At 36.5% G+C, this 12,801-nt stretch overlaps 1 pseudogene; it reads right to left on the bottom strand.

Moving 5' to 3' along the window:
• Positions 1-2,473: 2,473 nt before the first annotated feature.
• LOC143675797 (DNA ligase 1 pseudogene) overlaps positions 2,474-12,801 on the bottom strand; it is a 51,180-nt pseudogene continuing 40,852 nt past the window's right edge.

Genomic DNA, 12,801 nt, shown 5'->3' with positions numbered 1-12,801 from the left:
TTTGTGTCTGTCTGATTTCACTCAACATGATGTCTTCAAGGTTCATCCTATTGTCACACATATCAGAACTTCATTCCTTTTTACTGCTGAATTATATATTTCATTATTTGTATATATTCACATCTTGTTGACCCATTTATCAGTTGATGGGTATTTGGGTTGCTTCCATCTTTTGCATCATTTTTTTGCATGCATTTTTGGAAGTGAAAAGAAAAAAGGAATATAATTAACTTAAATAAATTACTATTAATTGTTTGAAGACTGAAATGAAACCAGGTTTGTACCAAAGGCAGTTTCTAAAATAAACCTGATAAATGAGATAATCCAATCTTCATAACATTGTATGCTATAATATCTCCATGTTTTTGAGCACTTAGACTTTAAAACATGCATGCTTTAAATTAGAAAGTTTGTTTAATAGCACTAGCATTTATTTCACTCAAAGTGAAGGAATTACTTTCTTTCCAGCTTTGCGAATCTGATATTTTCTTTGGTCAAAACACAAAAACATTTTATTTTGTGCAGAACGAAATGGAAGATGCTAAAAAGGCAACAAGATCTTTATTCAAAAATGTGCTCAGTGCCACACAGTGGAAAACACAAGATTCGTCCGCATCTCTGGGGTTTCTTTGGCTGAATAACAGGACAAGCACCAGGGTTTTCTTATTCTGATACAAACAAAAACAAAGGTAAAAAACCAGGCAGTTGGGAGATGACCAGATACTTTGCCACGATTTGCCATTATAGTAGTTTCTTAATTAGAGGCAGTAAAAATGAAATACTGATTTACTTTATTAGACCTGCACTTGCATAACTGTTTATCTTGCAATCATGTGTGGCATGGGCTTATATTTTTAATTTTTATTGGGAAATCTTCACACACATACATTCTATATTTGGTGTACAATCAGTGGCCCACGATATGATCACATAGTTGTTTATTCATCACCATGATCATTTTTTAGAACATTTGCATCACTCCAGAAATAAAAAGAAAAAAGAAAAAACTCATACATACCATATGCCTTACCCACCCTCTCATTAACCACTATTATTTCCATCTACCCAATTTATTTTACCATTTTTCCCCCTATTATTTATTTATTTTTATATCCATATTTTTTTACTCATCTGTCCATACCATAGATAAAAGGATCATTGCATACAAGGCTTTCACAATCACACAGTCACACTGCAAATGCTATATCTTTATACAATCATCTTCAAGAATCAAGGCCTCTGGAACACAACTCAACAGTTTCAGGTACTTACCTCCACCCACTCCAATACACCATAAACTAAAAAGGGATATCTATTTAATGCATAAAAATAACCTCCAGGATAACCTCTCAATTCTGCTTTAAATCTCTCAGCCACTGAAACTTCATTTTGTCTCATTCTTCTCCTCCCCCTTTTGGTCAAGAAGGCTTTCTCAATCCCTTGAGGCTGGGTCCCAGCTCATCCCAGGATTTCTGTCCCATGATGCAGAGAGAATTTACACCCCTGGTAGTCATGTCCCACGTAGGACAGTGAGTTTATCTGCCGAGCATGGCATAGGTTTATTTTCTTTTCTTTCTGCATGGGCAGGCACTGGGAATCGAACCCGGGTCTCTGGCATGGCAGGTGGGAATTCTGCCACTGAACCATCATTGCACCCCCATGGCATAGGTTTTTAACCCATATATTTTGAAATACAAGTATTTCATTCTATGTAGTAGATTCATCTTGAAAAAGTATGAGTTACATTTTTAAAAATCATATTTTAATGATATACTTGTAATTTTCTAGTTTTTTTTTGCTATATTCTTATGATAAAGGGGATATTACATAGTTTGAAAAAGTATTTTCAGCAATTTATTTGTTGCTAAAGTTAGAAAGCATTTTGGGATTGAGAGATTAAAAAGGGTTGAAAAAAAGTTGAACAAATATTTTTGAATAAAAATCTAACAATTTATTACTCCCAGATACCTATATGTGTGTGTATATTTGTTGTTGTTAATCGGATTATCATATCAGATTTTCTTAAAATAGGTACAACTCTATTTTGAAACTTTTCTTAGGTGGCTGGCATTTCTTACAAGGTTGGGTATCAGATCACTACTGTTTGGAAAGATTTTGTATGGACATTATTTGCAGCTCTAAGTCCTCTTCATAAATTATTCAAATTTAACATTTTAAAATTTCTCAGTGGGTTATTATAGCACTTTTGAAGCACTATAATGTACCTGATTAGATTATTTGAGCATTGTAGTCCATGTAGGAAGAAAGAGGCTTTAATAAGGGGTATTGGTGATTGATGCACTATCTGTTTTGGCTATTCAATAATTATTTACTGAAAAAATGTTCAAATGAATCCCCAACCCCAGTTTAAAGTAATCCCTCCAACTCCATACAAACCTGAATTGCAGAAACCATACAGACTGCCACTGAAGATATGTTAAAAAATAAAAGTGATGCCCGAAATAACGGGCGCTTAGTAAAAATCTTCCAGGTTGGACTCTGTGCTTTGCTGGTTTTGAATCTGACTTTGATTCTTATACAGTTGAGCCACTTGGGCACTGGTGGTGGCCTCCTCTGGCTTCTTGTCTTGACAGGCACTAATAAACCAAGGGAAGCCGGGGGAGATCCTTGCATTGCTCTCCACCATGACTGGGGCTGCAGGGTAGATGGGGGAGAGGGGGAGAATGACACACTTGACCTCCCACATGGTGCTGGGCTCTAGCCAGTGGTCAGGGGGTCACGGAACCATCTGCCCACATGTAGGAGCGTGGGCTGTACAGCACCAGGGCCTAGAGGCTAGGTAATATTCCTCCCGCTTCTTGTTGCTGATGCCAGTTCCGTGCTTGCATATGACCTGTAGCTCCTCACCCATCTCTTCATAGGAGCCCAGGAGGAAGCCCCCATGCTGGCCAGCCAGCTTCCGCCAGCCCAGGTAGGCACCAGTCATCACGAGGTTCACGATGTCACCCCCTCTGTCCAGGTAGTCCTTCTTCAGTTTGGGCCAGTTGTGTGACCTCTTAGCGATCTTGTAGGTAGCATCAACATCCAGGGGGTTCACCATCAGCCCCTCACAGGAATCTTTCACTGACTGCTCCAGGAACTCGGCGATCGATCCATGGCCTTGGTGTCCAGGGAGGTAGCAAAGACGAACTCACCCTACGTCTTCACAAAGTTCTCCCAGAGCAGCTGCTGGCATTGGGAAAGGGGCTCCTGCACCAGGGACTCTCGGTTGAGGTGGATAAGGTCAAAGGCGTGCAGACAGATCTGCACCTGGTTCTCTGATGTGTCCATCTCCTTGCGTTTGCAGATGGTCAGCACTTGGAAAGGCTGAATCTGCTTCATTTCTCAGTCCCAAGCGACAGCTTTGCTGTCCAGGATGAAGAAGGTGACTGGAGGGAGCTTTATCTTGGGGATGCACTGATGATGTCAGGGTACTTTCCAGTATTTTCTTCTTTTCTGCTGAAGATCTTCACTTATCCACCGTCCAGAACATGAATCTGAGCCCTCTGCCCGTCGTATTTGTACTCAAAGATGAAAGCTGCCCCATCGAAGCATTTCAGGACCTCGCCGATGCCCTGGGTGGGATGTGCCAACATTGGCTTCAGGGGAACCCCTCGACTCAGTTCGCAGCGCTCCAGCAGCACCGGACGATCCGGTCCAGGTTGGGCACCTCACAGAATCATGCCTTGCTTCTCCAGCCATGTTTTTCTGGCCTCTGCCGTCTTTCCCTTCCCAGCATTCACCCCAGTGGGGCGGGGGTTGGGGCGGGGGATGGGAGGAGGATTCTCGGCCTCGGTTTGTGAGGCTCATGGCCTGGGCAAGGGCGGCCAGGACTGACTCCGCCAGCCCAAGGCAAAGAGGTCCACTCAGGGACCTGCCGATGAAGTAGGCTTCCGAGCGGGGCAGGCAACAAAGAGGCCTTGGATGATACCCACCTTCTTGGTGATTTCGGGGAGCTTGAAACTGGTAGAGATCTCAGAGCTGTGAATGGGGGTGGGGTCAGCATGATTCTCTGAATGGCACTATTTCTTTTTTTGAATGTGCTTGCGCTATGATAGCTTGTACTTTGTCAGATGGGGAGTTCTGCTTTATTTAACCTGTGTTAATGTTCTATTAAAATAAGTAACATATAGTGACATTTTTGTTATCTACCATTTTGAATGAAAGGCATGGTAGATAGTAAAATACTTTGGTTAAAACAAAAATTAGCGTATGAAGAGGTTGTCAGTCTTTTTAAAGAAAAGACGATACTTTTTGCCTTCCTGAAGTCTTGGAGAGCAATACAGAAATAGTAGAAAGCTGGTAAAGCCCTGTTCCCTGGATTTCTCTTTGGTTTCCAAGAAGACCATCACAAATTAAGATGGGAAAGGTATGGTAAGTGTAACTGAACCAATAGATCTTAGCATCTGATGACCATATATATATGTATGTATGTTTAAGCTACACATATGATTGATAAAGTACTTATACTAAAACTATTTGTAGAATTAAATTTGATCTTCATTGATTCAAGAATGCTTCAGCATCTTTTAAAGCATCAGCATAGCTATTAATACAATATCATTGTTTTGGGGATATGCAAAATTGCTGATTAATAGGCATTTCCAGTTGATAGACTGCTGAATAAATTGGTTTTTAACTGGCATTTGTATTTTGCATTTATATAGCTCTTTCATTTTTAAAATAATATTTCTTTGTAATGTCGTTCTATTATTTTATTCTCCTATTACAAAATCCATTAACATTTGAAGTTTCTTATTTGTAGACTAGCTATAATATAGTATTTCTTCCCTTAGCAACCAATGTTTTGAGGATTTTATTTCTTATTAGCATTGATTTGAAATTATATTAAAACTCATTACAAATATACATTTTTTTTAAGACATGAACAACCAACTTTTTTTTTTTATTAATTAAAAAAAGAATTAACAAAACAATTAGAAATCATTTCAATCTACATGTACAATCAGTAATTCTTAATAACATCACAAAGTTGCATATTCATCATTTCTTAGTACATTTGCATCGATTTAGAAAAAGAAATAAAAAGACAACAGAATAAGAATTAAAACAATAATAGAAAGAAAAAAAAACAAAAAAACAAAAACAAAAAACCTATACCTCACATGCAGCTTCATTCAGTGTTTTAACATAATTGCATTACAATTGGGTAGTATTGTGCTGTCCATTTCTGAGTTTTTATATCCAGTCCCGTTGTACAGTCTGTATCCCTTCATCTACAATTATCCCTTCTCTTTTTTTTTTTTTTTTAATTAACGGAAAAAAAGAAATTAACCCAACATTTAGAGATCATACCATTCTACACATGCAATCATTAATTCTTAACATCATCACATAGCTGCATGATCATCATTTCTTAGTACATTTGCATTGGTTTAGAAGAACTAGCAACATAACCGAAAAAGATATAGAATGTTAATATAGAGAAAAAAATAAAAGTAATAATAGTAAAATCAAAACAAAACAACACAAAACAAAACAAAAACCTATAGCTCAGATGCAGCTTCATTCAGTGTTTTAACATGATTACTTTACAATTAGGTATTATTGTGCTGTCCATTTTTGAGTTTTTGTATCTAGTCCTGTTGCACAGTCTGTATCCCTTCAGCTTCAATTACCCATTGTCTTACCCTGTTTCTAACTCCTGCTGAACTCTGTTACCAATGACATATTTCAAGTTTATTCTCGAATGTCCGTTCACATCAGTGGGACCATACAGTATTTGTCCTTTAGTTTTTGGCTGGATTCACTCAGCATAATATTCTCTAGGTCCATCCATGTTATTACATGGTTCATAAGTTTATCTTGTCTTAAAGCTGCATAATATTCCATCGTATGTATATACCACAGTTTGTTTAGCCACTCTTCTGTTGATGGAGATTTTGGCTGTTTCCATCTCTTTGCAATTGTAAATAATGCTGCTATAAACATTGGTGTGCAAATGTCCGTTTGTGTCTTTGCCCTTAAGTCCTTTGAGTAGATACCTAGCAATGGTATTGCTGGGTCGTATGGCAATTCTATATTCAGCTTTTTGAGGAACCGCCAAACTGCCTTCCACAGTGGTTGCACCCTTTGACATTCCCACCAACAGTGGATAAGTGTGCCTCTTTCTCCGCATCCTCTCCAGCACTTGTCATTTTCTGTTTTGTTGATAATGGCCATTCTGGTGGGTACAAATATACATTTATTATAGATTGTTGTCAGAGGTTGAAAGCTGTATAAAAGGCTTGGTTTTAGTGTTATTTAGAAATTAGAAATAGAATTTCCCTAAGTCAGATCCTTTAAGTAATATTTGTGACTTATTGGGGGACATTGTTATATTTTAGTTCTACTCATGAAATAAGAATAATAAGTAGCTTTATTAAGATATTAATTGAACTAGGATTTTAAATAAGGTAATATAAGATAAAGTAAGGATTTAAAAAATACTTTAGCACAGCTTGGCCAAAGACGGATTTGAATACTTGGAAGCAGAAGAAGCAGAGGGGCGGTAGTTCTTTTTTCATACAGATTGTGCCGTACTGTCAATCATATTTTACTTTCTGCGGCAAATAATTAAACTATTTTAATTTTCAGAAGAATAAAGAGAATCTAATGTTTTAAAGAAGATTCTTTGTATAGTTTCACAGAATTCATGATTGTAGCTATAGTCTTCTATTGTTTTTAAAAAAATCATAAGTAGATAACATTTTTTGTTGTTGTTGAGGATAATGCCTCGATAGTGCATTGAAGAACTATTTGGATTTTGAGGTGATGAAAATTGAAGCAGGTTATAATATGTTATTGAACAGATTATTTGGATTAATTCATGATTTATCCAGGATTCTACACTATAAAATGACTGAACTAGGATTCAATTCCAGGTCTTGGGCCTCTGAAGAAATCATGTCATGGGATTATCATATTAGCCAAACTAGCTTATTAGTAGGGATTAGTTTTATCTTTTGTCCATTGTCATGCCAAATCTTGCTAGTGGAGGCAATAGAATATACTGAATCAGAAATGTGTTAATAATTTTAAAAATGTTTGAACTTCATGTATCTTAGATGAAAATTCAAATGGTTCAAAAGGGTACTTCCCAGTATGAGTGATGAGGAAATCACTTCTTCCTACCTTCTCCTATACCTCTCTGTCTACCAACTAATTTTGTTTGGGAATATTATTTATAATTTTAGTGGCCATGTTTATATTTTTAATAATATCCAAATGTCTCTATTACTTGATTTATCCATTTTAAGCAATATCTGTTTATCTTCCACGATGAAGTGTAAGAAAATTAAACTATTGGTACAAACTCTCACTTTTTTATACTGTCTCCTAATCCTTGCTACTTAGGCTACTCTTTTCTACCCTGATATGATAGATAGCATTTAAATCCTATGTAGCCATAATTACTGCAGTTGTTTTAACATTTGTTCTGCATTTAAATGGTATCAATATTTATTCCCAGCTTTTACCACAGTGTCTTTATTTATCTTTCAGTTAGTGGAAGGTTATCTGTTAGTAATTACATCAAGAAAAGATCGTTGAAGCTATGTTACTCCAGTTCTTGGATATTTGAAATCTGTGGATTGCCATTGTATTTTAACTCCTCAGAATTTTGTATGCTTCCTGTTGGATGATACTTTGAAGAAACCTGAGGCCAGCTGGATTGTTTTCCATGATAAGTTACTTGGTTTCATTTTTCTTTTACTTTTTTACCCCTAAGTTTAGTAAACTTCTTCTAATTGAAATTTAGTATCTTTGCTAAACAATAGAAGACTATAGCTAAACTATGATTGAGATTGACCTGATTCAGTATTTCTTGGGACATGGAGTGCTCTTACAATTGGTGGATTCAGGATTTTTATTGTTGAAGATTTTCTTGAAGTATATGTTTGTTTGTTTTTTTAATTTCTTAATTTTTAAAAAAATATAACAACAAACAAATGCAAACATTCTTAACTTATGATCATTCTGTTCTACATATATAATCAGTAATTCACAATATCATGACATAGTTGCATATTCATCATCATGAGAAGTATATGTTTTAGTAATTTTATTTCATTAAAAAAAAAAACTTGTGTGGGCCGATTATGCATATTTTGGATATCTTTTGCCTAATGTCTTCTGTGTCTGTAATTTTACCTTTGATCCTTTAAAAAAAATCTCTTTATTCTATCTATTTCCTTATTGTCAATATTTTCAAGTCTGATTGTGCTATCATTATCTATTCTTTTTGCTGTCCTTGATGCCTTTCTGTTTCATCATTTTCTCCTAGAGCATTTGAACTCTGCTTCAAGCCCTTGACTCACAGAAACCTTTTATAAATCCATGGAAATGTGGGCATGATTTTCATCTGCTTAATGTACATAATTCTGATATGTTTTTTCATTTATCTTTTGGTTTTTATATTCCTTTCCATTATGTGTGTGTACATATGTGTGTACATGGTGTGTTGTTTGTGTATGTGTGTGTTTTCAATACTCTTTTGTGCTGGCTTTTCATCTTTTCATAAGGACAAATTCTTCCAGGTCAGTCTGGAAGACTGGACATAATAAGGTTGAGGAACTAAGTGTTCCAGTTGGTTATGAGGTCGCCTCATCCATAGTTATGTTAGAAATTTATGTATGTGTGTGGGTGTATATGTGCGTGTGTTTTTTTGGGGGGTGGCAGGGATTTGACTCTTCAGCTGACAGACTGGCAGCTCTAGGATTATCCAACATTTTCAGTTTCTCTTCTGTCCTATATTAGGGTAGTGCCCATTCAAAGATGACATGTCCATGTTTTCTTCTGGCTTCCTTGGCCCTCCATGGTGTCAAACCTGAATTTAGGGATGCTTTCATAGCCAGCCTACATGCCATATTCCTTTTGAGTCAAAAAAAAAAAAAAAAAAGGATTATGACTTTGCTTCTCTGCATGTTTCACCTACTTTGGAGAACTTTTCTCTTCTTCTGAGATCATAAGTGGGAGCTATCCTCTCACTCTGATCTAGTTTTCATGTTAGACTGCTTGACAGTTCTCTAATTATATCAAGTTTGGGTTTAGAGTAATCAAAAGAGTAATAAAAAATGGCATTAGCATTTCTGTTTCTCTTTGTCCCTGTTACTTTTGACTGTCTTTAAAAAGGAAAAAAAGGTAGAGCCATCTACCTGGTAGTTTATCTGTCACCTTAAAATCATATTCCTGAAATCATAGATAAAGAAAATCAGGACAGAGGCAGCTTGGTATGAGTGGCAGGGAAAAAAAGTGAAAATATGAGTTAATAGTCACAGATTCTTATCTCTAAAAAAGGTCTTGTCTTCCTGGGGTAAGTTACTTACCTCTCTTTGAGCTCTCTTTTACGTATCCTGTAAAATGTGGTGTTGGATTAAATAATCTCTAATGTTTTTGCAGAAGAAATTATCTATGATTCTAGGAGATTGGAGTACTGCTTAGGCACAACATATCTGAGATAATAGTTCAGTGGAGTACCTTGAATAATCCTAAACAGCATGTAATTACTAGATTTCTACAGGAAAGTCAAGGAGTGAAATAGAGTAATTTTGGAATTTTCCTGCAGGTCAGAAACTGTAAGTATTCTCAGTTATATCAGCCCTTCTATTGAGTGGAGGAGTAATATTCTGTGCATAGATGGGGTTGCATAAAAAAGTAAACCCTAAAAATGTAACTACATAAACTTAACTTATTTTCACCGTTATAGGTGTTGTCAGGAGAACAGACTCTGATGGAATATTTGTAGAACCTAAAGAAATATATCCCTGGAACTAAAATGATCTTTGCTGGTATTAAAAAGAACAAAAGAGAAGATCTCATTCAGTATTTGAAAAAGGTAACATCTTCATTAAATACTATTAAAACTGCAAAAATATTAGTGATAAACCAAAATTTTCTTATTTCAAATATTGCACAAATTTATAGAAGTTGTGTTTGATCTTTCTTGATCAGCTTGTAGTAAGTTTAACATTTTAAGATAAAGGTTGATATTTTTCATTGTTTGTAATTTTCTGAGCAAATACCCTTCAGAGTCTGAACCTGCTTTTGTCTGCCCACTAAGGATGGGGGTAAGATTAAGATGAAGGAGGAGAGAAATGAAGCTGAAATCTTTTGTGCTTCAGGAGAGAGGGAAGGAAGCTGAAATCTATTGAGCTTCAGGAGAAGAGGGAAGGAAGCTGAAATCTATTGTGCTTCAGTAGTCTCTAAATGTGTAAAATATTTTATAAGCTTAACAAATACTGTTGTTGGAGATAGCTTCTACATCCTTATTTCTTTGGATTTTAAATGTAAACATAGCAGACATTAGCTTTAGTTTTCACTATCTGTGTTTGGTTATATGTTTGCTTTTTTTTTTTTTTTTTTAACTTTTCTTATTGTATAGTGTAACATACATACAAAGCAAAGAAAAAAAGCACTCTTGAACAAGTAGTTAAAGGACAGATCCCAGAGTTTGTCATGGGCTACCATACCATCATCTCAGATTTTTTCTTCTAGCTGCTCCAGAATATAAGAGGCTAGAGGGCTTAAATATATATTTTTTTATCATCACAATAGACTTTTCTTTCTTTTTTTTTGTTTATGAAAAATAATGTATATAAAAATAATGTAATAATTTCAATGCACAGCACAACAATTAGTTGTAGAACAGATTCCAGAGTTTGGCATGGGCTGTAATCCCACAACTCTAGGTTTTCACTTCTAGCTGCTCTAAGGTGCTAGAGACTAAAGGAAATATCAATTTTAACTATCCGGCAGTCATATTTGTCCATTAAATCCTACCTTCTCTGTATAACTCCACCATCACCTTTGATCCTTCTGTCCTACTCTTTAGGAGTATTTGAGCCATGGCCACTCTAATTCTTTCATGTTGGAAGGGACTGTCAGCAATATGGGGTAGGGAGATGGAGCCATCTCTGATGTTCTGGAGAAGCTGGGCCCTTCCTGGAACCCATCTGGAGGTTGTAGGTCTCTGGAAAGTTACCCTAGTGCATGAAACCTTTGTAGAATCCTATATATTGCTATAGGAGTTCTTTAGGATTGGCTGGAATGGTTTTGGTTAGGGTTTGGCAGGTTATGATAGATAGCAATGTCTAACTGAAGCTTGTATAAGAGTGACCCTCAGAGTCGACTCTCAACTCTGTTTGAACTCTCCCAGCCACTGACACTTTATTAGTTACACTTCTTTCCCCCCTTTTGGTCAGGATGGAATTGTTGATCCCATACTGCCAGGGAGACTTTCACCCCTGGATGTCATGTCTCACAGAGGGGAGGGCAATGATTTCACTTGCAGAGTTGGGCTTAGAGAGAGGCCACATCTGAGCAACAAAAGAGGCCCTCCAGAAGTAACTCTTAGGCACATCTATAGGCAGGCTAAACTTCTTCACTGCCCATATAAGCTTCACAAGAGCAAGCCTCAAAATCAAGAGCTTGTGTTTGCTTTTTATTATAAATAACACAACGTAATTTTTAAAAAGTAGGGAAAATGAAACAAAATATTTGATCTTACCTTGGGAATATTACAGCAAGGGTGATATAAAATAAAACCTAGAGAGAAAGGAAAAGCATGTTTTATGCTAATAGACATTTCTATCCCATAATATAAAACCTTTCTGCTTTAATTTCTGAGTGATACTCTTCTAATCTTGAATAATGTAAAATCATACTGTAGGGAGAGAAAACAGGAACTCCGAGAGGGAGGAAAAAGCATTAAAAAAAACAAAGCAACTCACCATAAATGTGGAATGAATCGGAGAACAAAACCACCTCACAGAAGTGAGAGTGAGGCATGGTTAAGCAGTTCCACAATAGGAGCTTTATGCAAGGGAGCAGTGGCTCTGTTCAGTATGAAGCAGCCCCTGAAGCATATATCCAGTCCTGCAAGAACTTTATTACCTAAATGATGTGACCCAATGCAACCAAGAGAAGTTATTTCTCTACTTCTTGGTAGAGGTTGGTAATAGATTGGTCAGGGGTCATTAATGGGTGGGGTAGACATCGATTGTTTGATTTAAACTTCACAGAAACTAGTCTGTGAGGTGATTGTTATTCTCTAAATTAAGGATTACAGAGATCTGGTGCCAGAACCCAAACTCAGATCATCTATACAATTCCTGGGGACTTTTCACCACATCATAGGTGTAATATGTTATCTAGTTAACTTATCAGCAGACCTCACTGCTGAGAAGATTCACTTGCAGAAGTTTCCCAGTCTGAGAGAAATGTGATTGAGAAAGCAGTGATTTCCAGGAGACAATTCCATTAAATCTGCCAAGTGTCCATACTAACTCTAAATGCTTTTAGCAAGTGGGGAGCCCAGTGCCAGTATTATGTAGGAAAGTGTGTTCCTTGGGCAAAGTCAGAGCTTCAGGCAAAGCTGAGGTTGTTACTCTCTCCCTGGAGAAATTCTTTGTTGATGGCAGTAACATTTATAGGGACAAGAGTTGCCTGTTTCAGAGCTGAGTTGGATTTGCTAGAATATAGTATTTGCATGAGGCTAGAGAACTCTGTGAGAACTTAAACTCAATTCACATTCACAATTACTGTTCACATTTATACAACCCTATCAGCTGGACTGTGTGATGTTGACAAAAGCTTCATTGCAAGGAGGTGTAAGCGGGCCTTATGTGCCTGGAATTTAAATAGTTTTGGCTTAGGGAAGTAGAAAGAACATGGTATGGGAGAGCTGTGCTGATAAAAGGTAATTGAGTAATAGGGAAATACTAAAGTAGATTTCTTCCATTTTAAACATGTTCAATTAATGACAAGATGTTGACAATTCCTTTAAACTTATGTTTGCCTAAA

This window comes from Tamandua tetradactyla, chromosome 3 (assembly GCF_023851605.1).
Source record: "Tamandua tetradactyla isolate mTamTet1 chromosome 3, mTamTet1.pri, whole genome shotgun sequence".
In the NCBI taxonomy this organism is placed as follows: Eukaryota; Metazoa; Chordata; class Mammalia; order Pilosa; family Myrmecophagidae; genus Tamandua; species Tamandua tetradactyla.
Note: the sequence above shows the minus strand (reverse complement) of the source record. Positions and strands in the feature narration are given on the sequence as shown.